Source organism: Mirounga angustirostris, unplaced genomic scaffold (genome assembly GCF_029215605.1).
Source record: "Mirounga angustirostris isolate CCGP_5_RB_7025 unplaced genomic scaffold, mMirAng1.0.hap1 SCAF_6, whole genome shotgun sequence".
Classification (NCBI taxonomy): Eukaryota; Metazoa; Chordata; class Mammalia; order Carnivora; family Phocidae; genus Mirounga; species Mirounga angustirostris.
In genome coordinates this window covers 111,508,150-111,528,263 of record NW_026991714.1, presented here as the reverse complement: position 1 = coordinate 111,528,263, position 20,114 = coordinate 111,508,150, and the positions used below count along the sequence as shown (strand labels likewise).

Below are 20,114 nucleotides of genomic sequence, written 5' to 3'. Positions count from 1 at the left end.
GGCATCCGACTCTTGATTTCAGCTCAGGTCATGATCTCAGGGTCATGAGATGGAGCCCCACATTGGGCTCCCTGCTCAGCGGGGAGTCTGCTTGTCCCTTTCCCTCTGCCCCTCCCCCTGCTTGTGCTCTCTCTCTCTCTCAAATAAACAAAAACATAAAATTAAATAAATAAAATCTTTAAAAAAATAAATAATTAAAAATAGCTTTTGAGGTAGCTTTGGAATAGTCCCAACTTTACCTAACATCAATTAGAATACACTGCTGCTTTTGGCCACCAAAATGTTTATATCTAGGCCATGTGTGAAGAAACAGTGAGAAGGCAGCTTTCTGATCCATGGCAGAAACAGCGGAGGCCGCAGGCAGAAGCCATGCCCCTGGAGGGCAGGCAGCCCATCGAGGGGGTTGGGGGTGGGAGAGGAAATGCAAGTCTGAGGCTTGGAGGCTTGACGAAGCCTGTGTCCCACCCGTTTTTAGGCATCAAGGGACAGAGATAGGAGAGAGCCTTCTGATTTGCTGCCCAGCGCCCTCTCCATTTTCCATGGTAAAGGTAAAAACCCAGAAGCTCCTTCATCCGCCAGCCAGCAGACAGGATGCTACTCCAGGTGGCCCCCTTGGGTTGACTGACAGTCTGGACTAGAGCTCAGGTTGAGCACAGTGGCCCCTCAAGTTGTCCCCCAATACAAGTTGTCTCTGTAGATTCAGTGAATTCAGGGAGCTCCTTTTCTGCTGGCTTCTGGATTTGAAGATAGGGGGAGGGATACCTGGGTGGCTCAGTCGGTTAAGCGTCTGCCTTCAGCTCAGGTCATGACCCCAGGGTCCTGGGATCGAGTCCCGCATCGGGCTCCCTGCTCCGCGGGGAGCCTGCTTCTCCCTCTGCCTCTGCCTCTCTCTCTCTCTCTCTCTAGCTCTCATGAATAAATAAATAAAATCTTAAAAAAAAAAAAAAAAGATACGGGAAAGACGATACGCATGAACTCACATTTTGTTTAAATCTGGCTCAGCCAGGTCTCCGAATGACCATTTCTGACCCTGTAGTCAGACTCAACTATACACAGGGCAGGATAATAGGTGGCCTATTCCAACTCCACTACCCCATCTCCCACGTCGAATGCCGCCTGAGACCACTCACTGCCCCTGTCCAATGCCTGCCCCTTGACAGACTTCTGCCTTCACCCTATCGTTGACTTTCCTCCAGATCAGGCCATGGCTTGAGGGGGCATTTATCCGAGTCTTAGTTCCTCTGGCTCTGCCAGCCCCAGGCCGGTCTAGGAGTCATGGCCCGGGCCAGTCCTCAGTAGCTGAGACAATACTGCCATCTTGTGGTCGGAAATTCTGCCTGCGGCCAAAGCCGCCCCCGGCGGGCCAGGAGGAGCTTTTCTCAGTCCTACAGGTGGGAGTGGGACAATCCTGGGGGCACCCTGCCTGCAGGAGGCTCACGGACCAGCAGGACACCCAAGTAACCCACAACGTACATACACTGGGTGATACAGCCCATGACAACGTCAGACCTGCCACACACAAGGGTTCCAACCCAGTCAGCACGTACTCAGCGTGCAATACTCCAGAACCAGGTGGTAATGAGAGGCATGCTGGCAACTACAACCCAGTGAGCAAAGTGCCAATTAAAGTAGGTATGATAGCTGTGGGAGCTCAGAGAAGGAGGGACAAACAGCTGAGGAGAAGGTAAGATTTCATAAGTGACACTGGGCCAGAATCTCAAAGAATACTTTGGAGTCATCAAGGAAACAAGGTGAGGAATGAGCAAGTCAGAATTTCTGAGGCTTGCAGAATAGATTCAATTTAGAGATGGAGTACTAAGTGTGGAGGGGACATTCTCATGGTTTATTTGGCGAGGGGCAAGGATGGGGGGGCACAGACAGGAAAAGAGTAGAAGACAAGTCTGAAAAGAGAGAGCTTTGAACGCCACAATGAAGAGTTTAAGCTGTATTAGATTGCAGGAAATCACATGACAAAGTTGTATTTAAGAAGAAATGACGCGGGGCGCCTGGGTGACACAGTTGGTTGGGCATCTCTTGGTTTTGGCTCAGGTCGTGTTCTCGTGGTTGTGGGATAGAACCCCACACTGGGCTCCTCATTCCGTGGAGAGTCGGCTTGGGACTCTCTCCCTCTCCCTTGCCCTTCCCCACCACACTTTCTGTCTCTCTCTAAAATAAATAAATTAATTAAAAAAAAACAAAGAAGAAATAAGGCAGCAAAAATAAAGCACGAACTATATGCATAGAAAAACAACTGAACAGATATTCACCATAACGTTAGCAGTAGTTATCTCTGGGGCTTGTGCTTATTTGTACGTTTCTGTCTGTCTGCTTGTCTGTGTAATCTATTTTAATGAATTTGTACTACCTTTTTTTTTTTTTAAGATTTTATTTATTTATTTGACAGAGAGAGACACAGCGAGAGAGGGAACACAAGCAGGGGGAGTGGGAGAGGGAGAAGCAGGCTTCCCGTGGAGCAGGGAGCCCGATGCGGGACTCGATCCCGGGACTCCAGGATCATGACCTGAGCCGAAGGCAGACGCTTAACGACTGAGCCACCCAGGCGCCCCTGTACTACCTTTTTAATGAAAGAGATAACAGTGCAAGTGATGGGATCAGGAAGCTGCCCACGGTCTCTCACTCTGATGGGCAGTCTCATCCATGAGGAAGCTCCTCCCCCCAAGGGGGTAGGTCCGGGAACCCAGTAAAACTCAGGATCAGAGACTCAGCATCTGTCACGCTGGGAGGATCTTGGGAATCTACCCAACCTTGTACTTCAGATCAGAGAAGTGAGATCTGTTGAAGGGGCAGCGGCTCACCCAAGGACACACAGCCCCGCCTGGACCTCAGGATTCAACCTCACTCCTGCTGCACTCAGGGCCCCTACTTTCTCTTTGCTGCTCACCACCGCCCATCGCTGCGTGGCCAGAAGCTCACCACACACAGCAAGGACCCACAGCTCCGTGAAGCCCACAGGTAGGTAGCAGCCACGCTCAGGTGGTGTTGGCGGGTCTTCCTGTCCCTCTGTCACACGAAGACATACTGTAGAGCTCCGCTTGAGAAAGGAAACAGTTGAGTACCAGGACTTTCATATGATTTCATCCAATAGGTCTCAAAGTGTGCTGCTGGGAGTTCCCACAGATGCAGTCTGCGAAGTCCAAACTTCTTCCATATGACTACTCAGGCACAGTTTGGGGCTCCTGGGTGCTCAGTCAGTAAAGCATGATCCTTCGGCTCAGGTCATGATGCCAGGGTCCTGGGGTCGAGTCCCCCGTCGGGCTCCCTGCTCAGCAGGGACCCTGCTTCTCCCTCTGCCTGTCGCTCCCCCTGCTTGTGCTCTCTCTCTCTGTGTCAAATAAATAAATAAAATCTTGAAAAAAATACTAAGGTATAGTTTGGCTTCTTCATTCTCATTCTTGCATGAGCATACAAAGGACCTTCCCAAAGGCAACCTGACATGTGATGTTGCAACACAATGAATGCGGCTTCTGAGATAATTGTCAAATGAACGATGAAAAGGAAGGTGCGAACTTGATTCTACTGACCTTCTCCATTGAATGCCAAGGCAGAGATGAGAAACCAGCGGTCTTCTATCCGGCTAGACATTAGATAAAGTTGCAAAGATATAAAACAATGCCACTCTTCTCATTTTTTATTCTAATTTTTTTAATGGGGAAATAGAGTTCTTTCAAATGTTATTATGTTTACAGCTTATCGTTTTATTTCTAATAAGTTCACAAATTAGTATATATATATCATTTTGCATTTCTAATTTATCATATCGTAAATGTCATTGATGTAATTTACATAAGTTAAAACTCTTTGGGATTGCCATTAATTATTATGAGCATGAAGAGATCCAGAGACCAAAAAATTTGAGAACCTCTAATTTGACTTTCCAGCTTATCACTCTGTGGCCTTCCCGGCCCCTCCCCCGCCTCCCACAGGGCCCAGACTTGATCTCCTGCCAGTTTCCCCCACCTACAGGGGACGGTCCTCCTCTGTCATCCCTTTACTCATGGGGGTACATCTAGCACCCTTCCACAGTGCTCCCTCTTTCCCTTTCTCTTTCTCCCTCTCTTATTCTCCCCTGCCCCTCTCTCCCCGGGTGCCCTCCCTCCCCCTTCTCTCTCCGCTACCGCAGGTTGTGCCCTTGGCCCCAGGCAGGGCTGGACTGATAACATTCTGGGCACAGAGTATCTTTCTTCCTTCTCTTTTGTTTTCCTGCCACCGGTGGCAGCCTTTGAGTCTGCATCCTGCAAACTACCTGCCCCTCCAAGTGCTTCTCAAATAGCACTTCTTTAAGGGGATCCCAGACTGAGGAACCTGATAGAATAAGGTTCACACCTGCCTTTTCATTATTCAGCTATCATTTTGGGAGCCCCAACTCCATGTCAGATGCAGAGGATCCAAAGAGCATGACATGTTCCCTCCTTCTGTTCACAGTTCCCAGGGAAATGAAGAAGGAGCTAATGGTTCTGTCAAGGAAAGCCAGGAAATGCTTCACAGAAGATGTGCATTTGACAGGGCTCATCCAAGATGAGGAGGAGTGTACTGGGTGAAGAACCAAAGACATTTTCCTGCTGAGAGGAACATCCTTGCAAAGACACACGAATGTGAAAATGCACCACATGCTTAAGGAACTGGATGGATCAATGTGCATAGACTACAGCGTGCATGTGTGTGTGAGCGTGTGTGTGGATGTGCATCGTGTGAGTGTGTACATGAGTATGTGGCATTGTGCGTGTGTGTGGCTGTGTGTGCACGTGTGTGCGCACGGATGCATGTGCCTGAGGGCACGCATGCATGTGGATGTGTGACCATGTGCGTCCCTTGAGTGCATAGGTGCCGTAGTGCATGTGTGTGTCCACGTGAGTGTCTCTGTGTGAACACAGTGATGAGGAGACAGGAGTGTCTCATGGGAGAGAGAGGAGGAGGAAAGGGGACTGTGCTAGACATGTTACACGTTACCTCGTTCAGTCCTCACCCCAACCTTGCACCCCGAGCGTTATTACACCCATTCTACAGAAAGGATTGTTGAACTGCCAAAGGACATACCATTCGTATGTGACGAAGCTCTTATTTGGGCCACACCTGTAACCAAGGTCAACCACAGAGACCTGACCGCAGAGATTGGGACACTGGAAGGTCTGAACAAAGTCCAGCTCTTCCTACACACCCACCTCTCAAGTGGAATCTCACTGAATCCCTGCGTGCGGGCACCTCAGTAGACATTGTTTATTTTCCAGAGAGTCCCTCCCGCCCATGCCAGGCCAACTCCACACCTGTCTCTGAAGCAGAAGTTAATACTTTTTACAAAGTTTTTCCGGTGATTAATTCAGAGAGCTGACAGGAAAACCTAAACTGGATTTCAATCTCTTAGAACAGCCCGATGGGAAATAAAGTGGGAGGTCAAGGTTTGAGGAAGCTGGGAAGGACCCTCAGATCCTCTCCTGCTCCACAGGGCCTCTGAGAGCTTGGTTTAGCTAGACACAGAAATGTCCGGAAGAGGTCAGGTGCTGCCAGGCTCGCTGACTGTCCCGCGTCCACTGTTAGATCAAGTTCACTGGCCTGGTGACTTGGACTGGATGCGCCCCTGCACCTACCCCAGCTCCGCGAACAAGGAGCACTCCTTGCAACAGGCGCTGGGACGCGATTCCTGTGCCAGACACTGGTGAGGCTTTCAGACATTCTCTCCCTTAAGCCATATCTGTTTCCTATGGTCTCCACTGTATTTTCTATATCCCACGTTATATGGAATAAAACTGTATCATACATGATGTATTACAATTTCATTTAGTTTTTATATACTTAAATATTATATGCATCCCATGTTACCTATTGTATATTTTATTTATATACATATTTTTACAGTCATTTGAATCAGTTATTTATCATCCCATTTTTCAGATGAGAAAATGGAAGCCCAGCAGGCTTGGATAACTTAGCTAAAGTCCTGCAGCTAGTAAGTGACGAACAGAATGCAAATCGACCTCTCCCTGCAACACAGGGTTGTGCCTTTTCCTCTGTATCGGTTCTTTGGATTGGTCTCATTCTTAGTCACAACTAGGGTGTGTGACCCCAGGCTGCCTAGACCCAAGTCCCCGCCTCTGGGCAAACTCTGCAGCTCCCCAAGCCGGACTCTGCCACCGAGTCGGGACACGGCCCTTTCTCCACAGGCTGAGGGTGGTAGCAGCATTCTAGACGGACTTTTTAAATCCTGGCCTGAAATCATTCAGCAAATTCTGATTCATACAGAAATAGAATATTATGGAGCCCTTAAAAAGCATAGTTAGAGTGTTTTTATGGCTATGAAAATAAATGCTTATATCTAAAACTAATAATAATAATAATAGACAAATACTTATATTTATAGCATGAGATCACCAATATAAAAAGAAAAAAAATTAAAAGAGGAAAAGCCAGAAAGGAAAGTCACCAAATGCTAACAGTGGTTATTTCTAGATGATGGACTTACCCGTTGCCTATTTCTCTTTTTTTTTTTCTTAAAGATTTTATTTATTTATTTGAGACAGAGAGAATGAGAGACAGAGAACATGAGAGGGAGGAGGGTCAGAGGGAGAAGCAGACTCCCTGCCGAGCAGGGAGCCCGATGCGGGACTCGATCCCGGGACTCCAGGATCATGACCTGAGCCGAAGGCAGTCGCTTAACCAACTGAGCCACCCAGGCGCCCCGCCTATTTCTCTTTTTGACTTTTCTGTATCTCACAGTTTCCCACAATAGACATGCATGGCTTTACAATGGGGGGAGGAGGGTGGTGGCATATTTAATACCTGACTGTGGCTTGAAAACTGTGTGGCACCCCTTTCCCAGGCACCTCAAAGGCCCGGACTGGAGCGGTTCCATATGGAGAGCCTGCCCCGGAGCCTCCCAGCAGGCCTCTGCGCCCAGGAAAACAAGGCCTTCCGCGGGGGTGGGCCTCTGGGTTTGATTTCTCTGCCCTCCTGTTCTCCTTTCTCGCTTCACCTGAATAGGCCCTGGAGAAGGGCCAGACTGCAGCCTGCATCCAACCCTGCCCTCCCCCGCCAGTCTGCATCTTCAACTCTGCAGCCTCCAAACCAGACACCCAGCCCCGACTGCTCCCTACAAGCACCTGCCCGGTGTCGGCTTCCGTTCAGGGCGCCTCTGAAATCTCCCCTGCGCTGTGTTGCAGTGTGTCCCACCCTCTCATAGGACAGTGCCCAGAAGAGCACCTGGGAACCCAGAGTGTAAAAGGGACTGTCGCCTCCCCGCTCTTGTCGGTTGCTGTCACCCAGGACCACGCATGAGGCTTTAGCAACAGCCCCTGTGAACTCACTTCTTCCTTTGACATGCATTTAATCAGGGCTTCCGGGGGCCGGGTGGTGGGGGAGCGGGGGAAGCTGAGCAGCCCCTGCCTGGAGGGGTCAGTTCCACTAGGGGAGACTCATGACAACACACTGGATTAGCAGGAGGACTGATGCCACTTCTGGTGGGGTGGCCTGGTGAGGGGCAGACCCCGTGTCTGGGAAAGGCTGGCCAGGAACACTGTGTCTGGGCTGGATGCCTGATAGATGAGGGGTGATCAGACAGAAGAGACACAGGTCAGTGTTTTGTGCAAAGGCAATAGCATGAGCAAAGGAACGGACACACAAATGCGAACGTGTGAGGTGTATGGCAGGTGGTAAAGTCGTTAGAGTTGAACCTCCAGTTCTGCCTGCAGGACCGAGGAGGTAGGAGTCCCTCCTTCTGGCAGAGGGAGCCTGCTGGGTCCTTAAGCAGAGGACCTGGGAGCAGGCTTGTTCTCAGGAGACTGCAGCCACACAGGAGACAGACCCGAAGGTGGGACAACCGCGGGGCAAGAGGGGGAGGGGGCGGCGACATTCTGTCTGTCCTGCCCCCTACACTGCTCTGGAGATCTAGCATGGAGTAAGAGCCACATAATTATTGGGCTCTAGTTCTGAAATGAGAAATTCCAGGCTTTCACAGTCCCGGCCCTGCTGGGGAAACTGCCCTGAGTGGCCAGAGAGTCCCATGCCTGGACACTTGGCATTGGGAACCAGAGAAGTTTACGCCCATCTCCCTGGAGGCCCTGGCCTGTGACTATGAACCTAGAAGAAGCTGGTGGTCTTATTTGTCACCACAGACTACAGCATAGAGCGAGCTATTCTGCAAGAAATGAGACAAAGCTCTAGTCACCAAAACAGTGTGGTACTGGCACAAAAATAGACACATAGATCAATAGAACAGAACAGAAAGCCCAGAAATAAACCCACAATTATATGGTCAATTAATCTTTGACAAAGCAGGAAAGACTATCCAATGGGAAGAAGACAGTCTCTTCAACAAACGGTGTTGGAAAACCGGACAGCTATGTGCAAAAGAATGAAACTGGACCACTTTCTTACAGCACACACAAAAATACACTCAAAATGGATTAAAGATATAAGTGTGAAACCTGAAACCATAAAAATCCTAGAAAAGAGCACAGGCTTCTTTGTAAGTTCTTTGACATCAGCCATTGCAACTTTTTTCTAGATATGTCTCCTGAGGCAAGGGAAATAAAAGCAAAAATAAACTATTGGGACTACATCAAAATAAAAAGCTTCTGCACAGTGAAGGAAACAGTCAATAAAACTAAAAGGCCACCTACAGAATGGGAGGATATATTTGCAAATGACATACCCAATAAACAGTTAATATCCAAAATATACAAAGAACTTATAAACGTCAACACCCCGAAAACAAAGAATCCAGTTAAAACATGAGCAGAAGATATAAATAGACATTTCTCCAAAGAAGACATCCAGATGGCCAACAGACACATGAAAAGATGTTCAACATCCCTCATTATCAGGGAAATACAAATCAAAACCACAATGAGATGTCACCTCAAAGCTGTCAGAATGGCTAAAATCAAAACCACAAGAAATAATAGGTGTTGATGAGGATGTGGAGAAAGGGGAACCCTCTTGCACTGTTGGTGGGAAGGCAAACTGGTGTAGCCACTGTGGAAAACAATATGGAGGTGCCCCAAAAAGTTAAAAATAGAACTACCCTATAATCCGGTAATTGCACCAGTGGATATTTATCCAAAAAAATGCAAAAACACTAAATCAAAGGGACACATGCACCCCTATGTTTATAGTCGCATTATCTACAATAGCCAAATTATGGAAGCAGCCCAAGTGTCCATCGATAGGTGGATAGATAAAGAAGATAGGGTATATAGGGGCGCCTGGGTGGCTCAGTTGATCAAGTGTCTGACTCTTGATTGCGGTTCAGGTCATGATCTCAGGGTCGTGAGATTGAACCCGTGTTGGACTCTGTGCTGGGTGTAGAGTCTGCTTAAGACTCTCTCTCCCTTCCCCCTCTGCCCCTCACATCCCCACTCATGCTCTCTCTTTAAAAAGAAGAAGAAGAAATGGTATATATATGTATATTATATAAATACATATATAACACATTATATATGTATTTATATAATTTCTTATATATGTGATATATATATATATAAAATGGAATACATTCAGCCATCAAAAAGAATGAAATCTTGCCATTTGCAACATGTGGATGGAGCTAGAGTGTATTATGCTAAGCGAAATAAGTCAGTCAGAGAAAAACAAATACATATGATTTCACTCATATGTAGCATTTAAGAAACAAAAAAATGAAGGGCACCTAGGTGGCTCAGTTTCTTAAGCATCTGATTTCTTTATTTTGGCTCAGGTCATGATCTCAGGGTCATGGGATCAAGCCCCGAACTGGGCTCTGCACTCAGTGTGGAGTCTGCTTATCCCTCTCCCTCTGCTCCTCCCTCTGTGTGCTCTCTCTCTCTCTCTCTCTCATAAATAAATAAATAAATAAATAAATAAATAAATAAATAAATCTTTAAGAATAAATAAAGACATCCACTCTCCTCTCACTCCTCTTGTGTTTTTAAATGTCACTCAGAAGTCATTTATTCCTTCCAGTAGAAACCTCTGTATTCATACTTTATCTACCAAGTTCAGCAGCCTGATTTTGGGAAGTATTCTATCTTAAAAAAAATTCTTGCTCAGATCTTTCACCTGTTCCAGATTTTTCAGACTTCAGTACAGCAGCATATTGGTTGGCCCCATTTAAGAGAACAGGAAGAGGGCGCAGCCAAGCTTCAGCCTGACACAATTTGGCTCTGGAACCTTCTGGAAACAGGCTCCAAACCCAAGAAAAGGTGTAGCCTTTCCCAGATGGATGGAGTTCTGCCAACTTTGACCCAAATCTGCATCCCAGGTATGCTGGATGAACAGGAAGATGCGTGCAGCTGGGGGGCACTGGAAGAGGCCCATTTCTTCTTTGCAAAAGCTTGCTGTAGCCCCAAGCCCCTCATCCTCTGGACTTCTAACCAAAGCGTCTCTAGTCAGCCAAGGCAAAGGCCTACCTCCACTCACAGAATTCAGGTTCGCAGCAGGTTCGCAGCAGATTTTCTCCTTTAGACACAAACCAGAGTTTCAGGAAATATTTCAGCATAAATGTCCTTCCTCCCTAAGCTGAAAAGTCTCCCTTCCATTCCTGCAGAAAAAAAAAAAGAAAACTTGTTTTCTCTCCTCTCTGGTTTCAGATGGGTTACACTATGAGGCCAGTTCTCCTGGTTTGGGCAGAAATTCCGTCCCGGCCTGGACCTCCACATCCTTTTCTAATGAATGCCCCCAAACCTTTCTACAGAAGCAGCCTCAAAGTTCAGAGCAGAGGTGAAGGCCCAGGAAGGGTCCACACAGCTGCCAAGACTGCAGAGGGGCAGGAGGGGCTGTTGGTTCGAGGAAGAGGGTGGCCTCTTCGACTCCTGCAACTACCTTGTGTCCTCCATGGGTGCGTGCAGAGCCTCTCAGGGTGGTTGGCTGCTGCAAACAGGCAGCATCCTTTTCATCTCTTCTGACAGAGCACGCTCCACTGTGCCTTCACTGAATGTTTGCTGAGCACTTAGTACATACCAGACACCCTCTTCGTTCCAACTTTTATGACATTGATTTTTCTTCCTCTCTGGAGCAGTCAAGCGTTTTCAGGACTCAAAGTCTCTTTACCCTTCAAACCCCTCCAGTGAAGAAAGGCACACCAGAACAGTACACACGATGAATATTCTGTCTGGTTTTGGTCCAGAGGCAGCCAAATGGTCCGCTTTGTGGGGTCAAACCATGACCAGCCAAGAAAGAGACACTGAGGAACGTGGCCAGATCTCAAGACTGGCTCCATGAGACTTCCCCAAGTAGATGTCCCGAAGCTCCTCGAGCTCTCCAGGTGCTACACCTCTCGCTTGCCCCGTGGCAGGTCCCACCCTGACACCCATCCGCCTGAAGGGCGGACCAGGCCTGCCAAGCGAGAGGGAGGCCAAGGCACCGAGATCCCTCAGCAGCTCCCTGGGGTCCTCTCTGTCTTCCTGCCTTTCTCCACCGGGACACCAGGGAGGCCCCAGGGCCTCTCTCTGTCACACTGGCACAGGGGGACCCAAGGACAAGCACCACCCATTCCAGGAACACAGGGCCTGAGAGGGACAGGTGACCACTGAGAACAGGGCTGTGTGTAGCGTGTGGTGTCTGTGTGGAGTACGGGGGCACAGTGCGTGGTGTATGTATCTGTGCCATGTTGTGTATAGTATGCGTGTAGTCTGCGTGTAGTGTGTGGTGTTTGTGTGTCTATGTGTAACATGTGTGGGGATGTGTGTGTGTGTGTGTGGTTTCTCCAACATGTGCTCTCCGTTCTGGAAGCAATGGAGCTAATAACCTTCATGCCGCATGTGGAAAGATGGTGTCTGGCCCCGTATTCTGCTTAGCTCACCTCGAAGCCGGTGTCCGGGAAGCTGCCCAGCAGGCGGGCCAGCCGCTGTGTGGCTCACTGTCTGCTGGGCACTGCCCCCCGGGCAGAGAATTCGGTGCCGAGGCTGGACGCCGAGGATAGCTCGGGCAGCCTGGGAACCAAAGCCCGGGCCTCCTGGGGCTCACGGAGGGTGTGGTGCCCTAGAAGGAAGGTTCCTGTTCTCCTGGATCAAGCTTCCACACAGGACCCTGGGGGGCTTTGTCCCCATGCCTCCAGGGGACCGGGGAGTCTCTCAGGGGCCAAGCCAATCCTGCTGCACTGGGAGGAAGGCCGCTGTCTGCAGACCGCTGTCCTCTAGGCCTCCTAGCCTCCCGTTCGGAGCCGCGGCTCTGGCTCGGGGCAGGAAGCCTGCCATTGCACTTTGTGATTCTGCCCCGTGGACCCTTGGGTGGGTTTCCAGACTAGCCTGCCCTCCCCCCACCCCTGCATCCTGATGCCTGCTGGTCCCCATACTTCCTCCCCATGTACTCCTTGGATTCCCTCCTGAGAGGCAGGGGCTGTGAGAGATGAACCCACACCCACAAATAGAGGCAGGGCTCCCCAGTGGCACGTCCAGCCTGCTCTCAACACGGTGGTGAGATGGAAGCAAGCAGAAGCCCCAGAGATTTCCCATACCTCTGAGCAAGGAATGGTCTGCCAGAGCCCAGGACCGTCTTCCCAGGTGGCACTTCCCGGGGGTGGGGGGCTTGATAGAAGGATAAGAGGTCCCTGTGCAGAGGGCAAAGCAGGGTGAGGCTGCCTCCTTGGGGGATCACCTACCCCCAGCAAGGAGTTAGGAGGCACTGGCAGGGCAGAAACTCATGGCCTCTACTCTATCCAAAATCTTTCCCTCTCCCAAATATCTTCCATGATGGACAACAAACTTCAAGGATTGACCAGCAGGTGCTGCTGCAGGGGTCTGACCCGAGAGAGGCCGAGAGAGGTGGTAAGATGCAGCTGAGGACTGAGGACCAATACAGGAAGGAGGCCAGCATGCATGTCCCCAGAGGGAGGACTTCCCCGTGGGCCAGGGCTGGTCAGCCTTCACCCTGCTCTGTAATGCAAATGAGCCTTCATGCAACACACCGGAGAGTGTGTGAATGATGTAGGGGCTGCAGTGAGGTTCCCTGTGAGCGGTCCCACGGCCCCTCCCAGATACGGGGGCTGAAAGCGGGAGGGCAGGCCATCCTACCACCAGGACAGTCGGGATTCAAAAACCTCCCCACACTGAGGAGCCGACTACAAGGAACTGCGCAGAAACAGAGAGAGGGCTCCAGCTAAAAACATTGGATAAAATGGCAGTGGTGGAAGATGTTCAGAATTGTTACAATAAAACGCTGGTGGGGCAGGGGGACATCTGCATTTGCAGAGGACAGGAGAATATAGGGCTACAGAAGTTCATGTGAAAATCCCTAAGGTCCTCAGCCCCGGCTCCATGGCCCCCAGGACCAACTAACGAGCTCCTGGTCCTCAGAGGCCCTCCCGATAAGCTCAACCATCTGGCAGGCTTAGAGTCTTCTCCATCCCAGCCCTGTGATTCCACAGCCACCGTGGGAACTGGATTCCTCTAGGACCATTCTATATTCTGAAATTGTGTCTTTGATTTGGGCATTAAAATGTTATTATTTATGTTAAGTGATAGCAATAATAGATGATGGTTTTTTTCAGTGCTTACATGTGTCATAATAAAAGGTTGACAACGTTGGGTTAGTATCTGAAATTCTTTCTGGAAATGGGGCTGGCCTGTGAAAGCCAGATCTGGGGACTCTTGATACAAGGGATGTGTAGGCTTGGATTCCTACAGCCATGGCTCAGAACCCCAGATTCACTGCCCAGGGGTTTGCTTGATCTTAGGCAAGCTTATTCGCTTCCAGGGGATGGCTTGGGAAGTGTTAGTTTTCACATCCTTAAAAAAAAATTGGATGTTTTGATGCACAAAACTTAATTGGATCTTGATTAAAAAACAAACAAAAAAAGGCCAGAAAAGACATTTGAGGAACAAGTGGGGACATTTGAGTATGAACTGCGTTTTAAATGATATCAAGCTATTATTAATTTTCTCAAGTGTGAAAACAGCATAATGGTTATGTGGGAGAAGGTCCTTATTTTTAGGAGATGCATGCTGAAGTATTTAGAGGTGAAGTTTTATGAGGCTTGCAATTTCCTGTGAGATGGTTCAGGGCAGAACAGAAAGGATAGAACAAGAAGCAGATTCAGCAAAATGTTAACAATTGTTGAATCTAGGTGAGAGATATATAGGTATTCACTATATTAGTCTCTTAAATTCTCTATAGTTTAAAGGTTGGTATAATAAAAAGGGGGGAAGGCTTTAAAAACACCTTATTTGCTCATTTGTTGGGCAGATTAAGTAAAACGATATATCGGAGAAAGGCTTGTCTGAGAATAAAGCACAGAAGGACAAACTTATAACTCAATCAACATTCTCAGGATCCTCGTTCTTGCCCCACCCCAAGATGGGCAGCAGAAGAGGGTCTTGGTGAAATCCTGTCCAGGAGATTTATCACCTTCTAGGATATTCTCAATTTTCAACCCCAGCAATAAGCTTACCATTGTGTTTCTGGAACCCCAAGTTATGTAAATTCTATGTATCCATGGGGCTCGGTACCTGACCAAGAAGTCCTGGAATTAACAAAGGACTTCTAAAGCAATTATGAAAGACAGAGTAGGAGGGAGAGATGGAAAGAGTGGCAGAGAGACAAAGAGACAAGGAGAGACAGAGAGGCAAAGAGATAAGGAGAGACAGAGAGACAAGGAGAGACAGAGAGGCAAGGAGAGACAGGAGAGACAGAGAGATGGAGAGACAGAGAGGAAGAAGGGGGAGGAGCAGCAGCGTCAGGGGAAAGAGAAGGGAAAAGAGGAAGAGGAGAAGGAAGAGGAAGAAGGGAAGAAGGAAGAAAGGAGGAAGAGGAGAGGAAAGGGGGAGGGAGGGGAGAAAAGCCCCTGAGCACAACCATGATCACTGGAAGCTTCTATGAAGGCCAGATAATCAGACCAGGGGCAGATGAAAAATGCCTGCCCATTTAGCTTCACTACCAACTTTGTTTATTGCTAATCCTTCTTGTCATTGCTCATAAGCCTCAGCATGGGTTTCTACCTTTATGAAGGGCTACACAACCTCTTAATAGAGACCTACACATCCAAGGACTTGTTGTCCTTGACCATTCAGAAGCTGGGTGTGTGCCCAGGTCTGAGATCCACATGTCATGTGGATGACAGACTGACTTCCAGGTGACTAGGGGGAAATACCCTGTGCTTCAGGGATATCTGAAGGCCCAAGGGGAGGAGATGGGACAGCTACTCAGGCATGAAGTGAAGACAGTGTATTCATTGCCATCTGATACCCTGGTCCTTGCCAGCATGGGAAAGTGCTGGGCTTAAACCTAACTTGGCAAAACTGAGTAGGGAATCAAAGGAAAGTAGTCTCAAAGCACCTGTGATACCTGATCTGGTCATGAGGTCCTTGGAAGGGCTCCCTTTAAGGAGAGGAAAGGTGGGCTCCTGCAGTAATCTCCAACTAAAGACTAGGGAGTAAACATGAGAACCAGACTGCCTGGGCCACAACTTCTGGCAATAGTGCAAGACTCGTCCTAGATTGGTAATAAGTTTCCCATTCTTGACCCAAGACCCAACCCCAGAGCCACCTTAAAATGGTGCTCAAGGGAAGCAAAGAGTCAAAATTCCTACTGAGATGGTGGTAGCATGGTTCCCTGAATCCTAGAATCCTCCCTAAACTCTGAGAGGGGTCACCCATCTCATTTCCTTTATATTCTCAGCTCTTCTAAGATGTGGCCATCAACACCACTGCTCGCAGAGCCCATCCCTCCCAGACCCTAAGCTCCCTACGAATCAGGACTCCAGGAGCTGAGGTTGCTGAGTCAGAGCTGGCCCTTGTCACTTAGTCTACCAGCCTCATTGCCTGCTTTAGTCTGACCTTTCTGGCCTGGAGTTTAGATGGCAAAGTCAAGTATGCCTCTCCTTGCAAAGAAGCCTCTATCTTCTTTTCCATATTCTTCCATTTCCTCTGGTTCTTCCCAGCTCCCCTGTTTCCTGTCTGAGTCATTCAAAGCCCATGACAGACTCCATGTTGAGAGGAAACCAAGGGTAGGAGGAGTCTTTGATACATAGCCACAGGGTGTCTCTATAGCCCCACTTCATAGAGGAAACCACCCAGAGGTTGCGGCCATTCCTGTTCATTTCCAGCCAGAGTCCTTTCACTTCTGAAATTCCTTGTTGGGTGATTTGTCTTCATTTGCATGGTAACATCTGTGATTCAGGGATTGGCTCTCCTTCCAAATTGTTACTCTAGTTTGCCATTCTTTTATGCACACACTCACTGCATAAGCATGCGTTGAGCTGTGACTGTGGCCATGCCCTGAACTAGACCCTGAGGATAGGTACTTCTGCCACTGCAAACCAGGGAGCTCTTACCAAAGATCAGCACTAACCTGTCACTTTCCTACTCAAAACTTCTAGACAGTTCCCTTTATTTCATGAAGTAGCTCTGTACCTAAGGGAGTTATTTAGAAAGAAACTAACTGGTATCTGTATCTCCTTTCCCAATCCCCACTCCAGGAAAGAGAGCCCAGTCTTGTTTCTGAAACTCTAAGCTGTCTTTCCCGTCACCTCTCCCTACTCTTGGGACAGTTTAAGAGTTTTGTGCGAATGTATGAGTGTGTGTGTCTGCACATGAGTAAGTGTGTGTATACGTGTGCACACGCACTGCTATCCGCCCATTAAAGAGAATTAGTCTTTCATGTGTCCAGTAAGAGGAGAGGATAAAGTGAAAGCTTTCTGAAAAGAGGCAGAAGCCCGCAGAGAGGAGACACTTCCAGCCGAGGATGGGGATAAGAGCTACAACTGCATTAGGCAGCTGGACAACAAGATCACCAGAGGGAAGACAGACCCGAGTTCTTTCCCAATTTTTCTGACAGCAGATAAACTTGAGATTCTTCGATGGAACCATGGAAGAGGGGATGAAGTCTCATTTTAATTGCTACTGTGTCTCCTGCCAGCCTGACAGGTGGGGCCTCGGGGCAAATTAAGCCCGATTAAGAGAAATAAAGGAATGTGTTGCTGTGGACTGATTCCCACTGCAGGTCAAAACCCCCTGGCTGAATGCTTACAACTCTCCAGGGTCAGATCCCATCCTGAGTTTCTAGTCTAATCCACCCCTGCACTGCCTAACATCCACCATCTACAATGTTTAAAAATATACTGCACTTTCTCACTTTTGCCTTTATAAGTTCATTTCCCCTGCATGTAATGCTCTTCATTCCTTTGCCCCCTATTGAAATTCCACCCAGTTCTTCGAACTCAAGGGGTACCTATTTTATGACACATAACTGGATCCTAACTCTAGGCAGAAGTGATCTCTCCCTTGTCTGTACTCCTACCTACGTTTGCTCATACCACTGTGAGATTTATCATGGTCTGTCTTGTTATAAAAAAAATGTACATTTGTCCCCACTTCCCTACCAGACTGAAAACTCCTTCAGGGAAAGATTAGTATGAATTTTATTCTATACTAACTTCCAGTGCCTAGGACAGTGTCCCACACAACACAGATTCATAATAAATATTTGTTCAATATATTAATGAATGGTTGATTGAGTAAACAGATATGTAAATACTTGGGTGGGTGGATGGATGGATGGATGGATGGATGGATGGTTGGGGTGGTCTTTCAGTCCTATATATAAGAATGGAGCTTAGCTTTGCATGGCCCCAAATTAGTGTTTGAAAAGACATCCCTATGTAAGCTGAAGACCAGGACTTGAAATACCTTATGTATGCAAAGAGGGAAACTAAGAAGAAATTTCTGCTCCTTGAGTTTGGGAAGACATGAGTTTGACTTCATTTCTCAGTTTTTACCCAGTTCATATTTGGATAAGTCCCAGAAAGCTGGGTGAGAAAAAAGAAGAGGAACAGATAAAGCATTGGGACCCAAGCAGCAACCTTGCCTCCAGCCATTGTTCCTGCACACAGAGCTAAGGGAGCCTAGAACACAAGCCACAAACAAAGTAGATTTGTTGTAGAATATGGTCTTTTTGCGCATCCTGCATTGTGATGCTGCCAAATTCACTGACTCTCAAATAAAGAAAGGCAGCAGATGAAAACTGATCATATTTCATCTTGGAAATTCCAGAAAGCCCCTGGAGCTGAGCACTTCCAGAGTTGTAGCATTATTGTTTTAATCAAGAGCCATACCATGGTGTGTAATATGGTCCTATTTAACTTCAGGTGGAGAGAGACAGGTGGGGAAGGGAGGGAGAGAGATAACCGAGTCAGAGAGAGGAGGCCAAGGGAAAAAGGGAGGGAAGGGAAGAGGGAAAGACAGCTTCAAAGCAATGGAAGAGGGTGGAAGGACTTATCTCCCAGACCAGCTTGGCACTTTTAGGGATGAAGGGACAAGATTGATGGTGCCCTCAGCTGATTCTTCCAGAGCAAGGTTAGTGTGCTTTGGGTAGTCTCACAAGTGGAAACAATTTCATTCAATCATTTTATTATTTTTATTCAATAATTCAAGTGGCAATCCAGATAGGGAAGGAAACTCACATCTACTGAGTCTGCAATTGTACTGTGCCATTGACTCATTAAACTCTCAGGACTTTATAAAGTAGGTACTAATGTTTCTGTGTATAGATAAAGAACAGGGACTTGATGAAGTCAGCTGATTTAGCCAAGGTCATCCAGCTGGTAAGTGGCAGTGTCAGAATCCATCTCTATTCTGTCCTACTTCAAACCACCCCACTGACAAATTGATGCCACCTCCACAGCTCATTATGTCCTAACCCATAAAGTAGACTTGATGTGTATTAGACAATTCCTTTAAGATTCAAACCTTGCAGATTCTTACAGTAAAAATAAGGATAGTGTTTGAAAGCTGTTAAATAATATCATGTTCAGGATATAGGAGATGGGAAAGTCTTGCCCAATCCCAAGGATTCTGAAGACCCAGATAATGACAATAGAAGACAGGAACCAAAATGTCACTTTCTTATTGTCAGGGATAGTGTCTAGAACCCAGAGAGTAGAGCTCTGTTAAATCTGGCTCCAATATTTGGCTGAAGGTTGAGCACAAGCCAGACCTTCAATTCTTTCCTATGTCACAAAGCAAAACTTGTTACCTTATCATTATCTGGTCATCATGTAGAGCTATGCTCAGGATACTCCAGTGATAGCGAGTGATTTTACAGAGTGTAATCTGAAAGTGCCAAAGGAGATTTTCCCACTCCATGCATAACCATTAGTGAATGATGACCCTGTCCCCTAGTAAACCATGCAAAATCAGTATCTTTGCTTCTCCTTCCTCAAAGAAAACCTAAGAAGATTGTGAGCAGAGAAAAGCTTTGGCACATGTGAAGGTAACTGTGTGTTTCCCCAACCCCACTTTAATATTCAGCTATTTTAATAGCATAAAAAAGGACCCAAATATGCATGGCACATGTAAAAATAGGAATGGACCCCAGAGAGGCAACAAGGGTATGGTTCTGCTAAGAACAAGTTGGCAATGTGAAACAGATAGTGCATCTGTATGGTGGCTGAAGGAGGTTCATCCTATTTGTCTTACCTTTGAGGGATGAATAAGCTCAATTTCCTTTGGTGGAAACAAGGGACAAAAGATTAATTGAGGCAGCCAACCTACCACCATCATGAGTAACCCATACTAACTAGAGTCACCAGCAACATGAGCTCTACTGCTCCCAGGACAGAGTTTCCTCATGAAGTAGAGCTGATAGGTAGAACAGGTGCATTTGGAAACACTCAGTGACCTGAGACCCAACTGGTAGGATAAACCACAGACTGGAAGTGCTCAAGAGTTTTCAATATCTCAGGTCCAATACACTCCTTTTTCTTTACCCTCAAATCAAACTGGCCCACATACACATGGAATAATTATACACATTCTTGTAGACTCCTCCCAAACTCTAAACAAGTTCCTCTCTCTCCTGTGATTGCCAGAAAATTAAAAACTCAGCCTCTGTTGTGCATTTTATAGAAAAATGCTAGAAGACTATGTTGGTATCAATGAGACGGGGAATTTTCAGCATAAGAGAAAGGAGATACAGATATCAGGTTGATAAGTAAAGGTTAAGTAAAAACTCAGTGATCCTGAATTAGAATTGGAAGTAGCACTATGAATTCATGATGTCTTTTATTTAAAAACAAACACCCATTTCCTAGCTATGTTTACTGAAAACATCTAAAAACAACAACTGATCCAATAGCAATGAGCATCCCTAGCACTCAGATGGTGGTCTCCAAATAGCATTCCCCATGAATGGAG

The 20,114-nt window shown here is 47.4% G+C and overlaps 1 long non-coding RNA gene across 2 annotated transcripts in view; it reads right to left on the bottom strand.

Moving 5' to 3' along the window:
* Positions 1-20,114, bottom strand: part of LOC135364780 (uncharacterized) — a 71,654-nt gene that overhangs the window by 9,440 nt on the left and 42,100 nt on the right. Inside the window, exon 3 of one of the 2 annotated variants that reach the window (XR_010412496.1) lies at positions 10,398-10,528. This is a non-coding gene — a long non-coding RNA (uncharacterized LOC135364780). Of the gene's footprint in view, positions 1-9,731; positions 10,529-20,114 lie in introns of those variants that run through there. The other variant, XR_010412495.1, reaches the window with a different exon arrangement.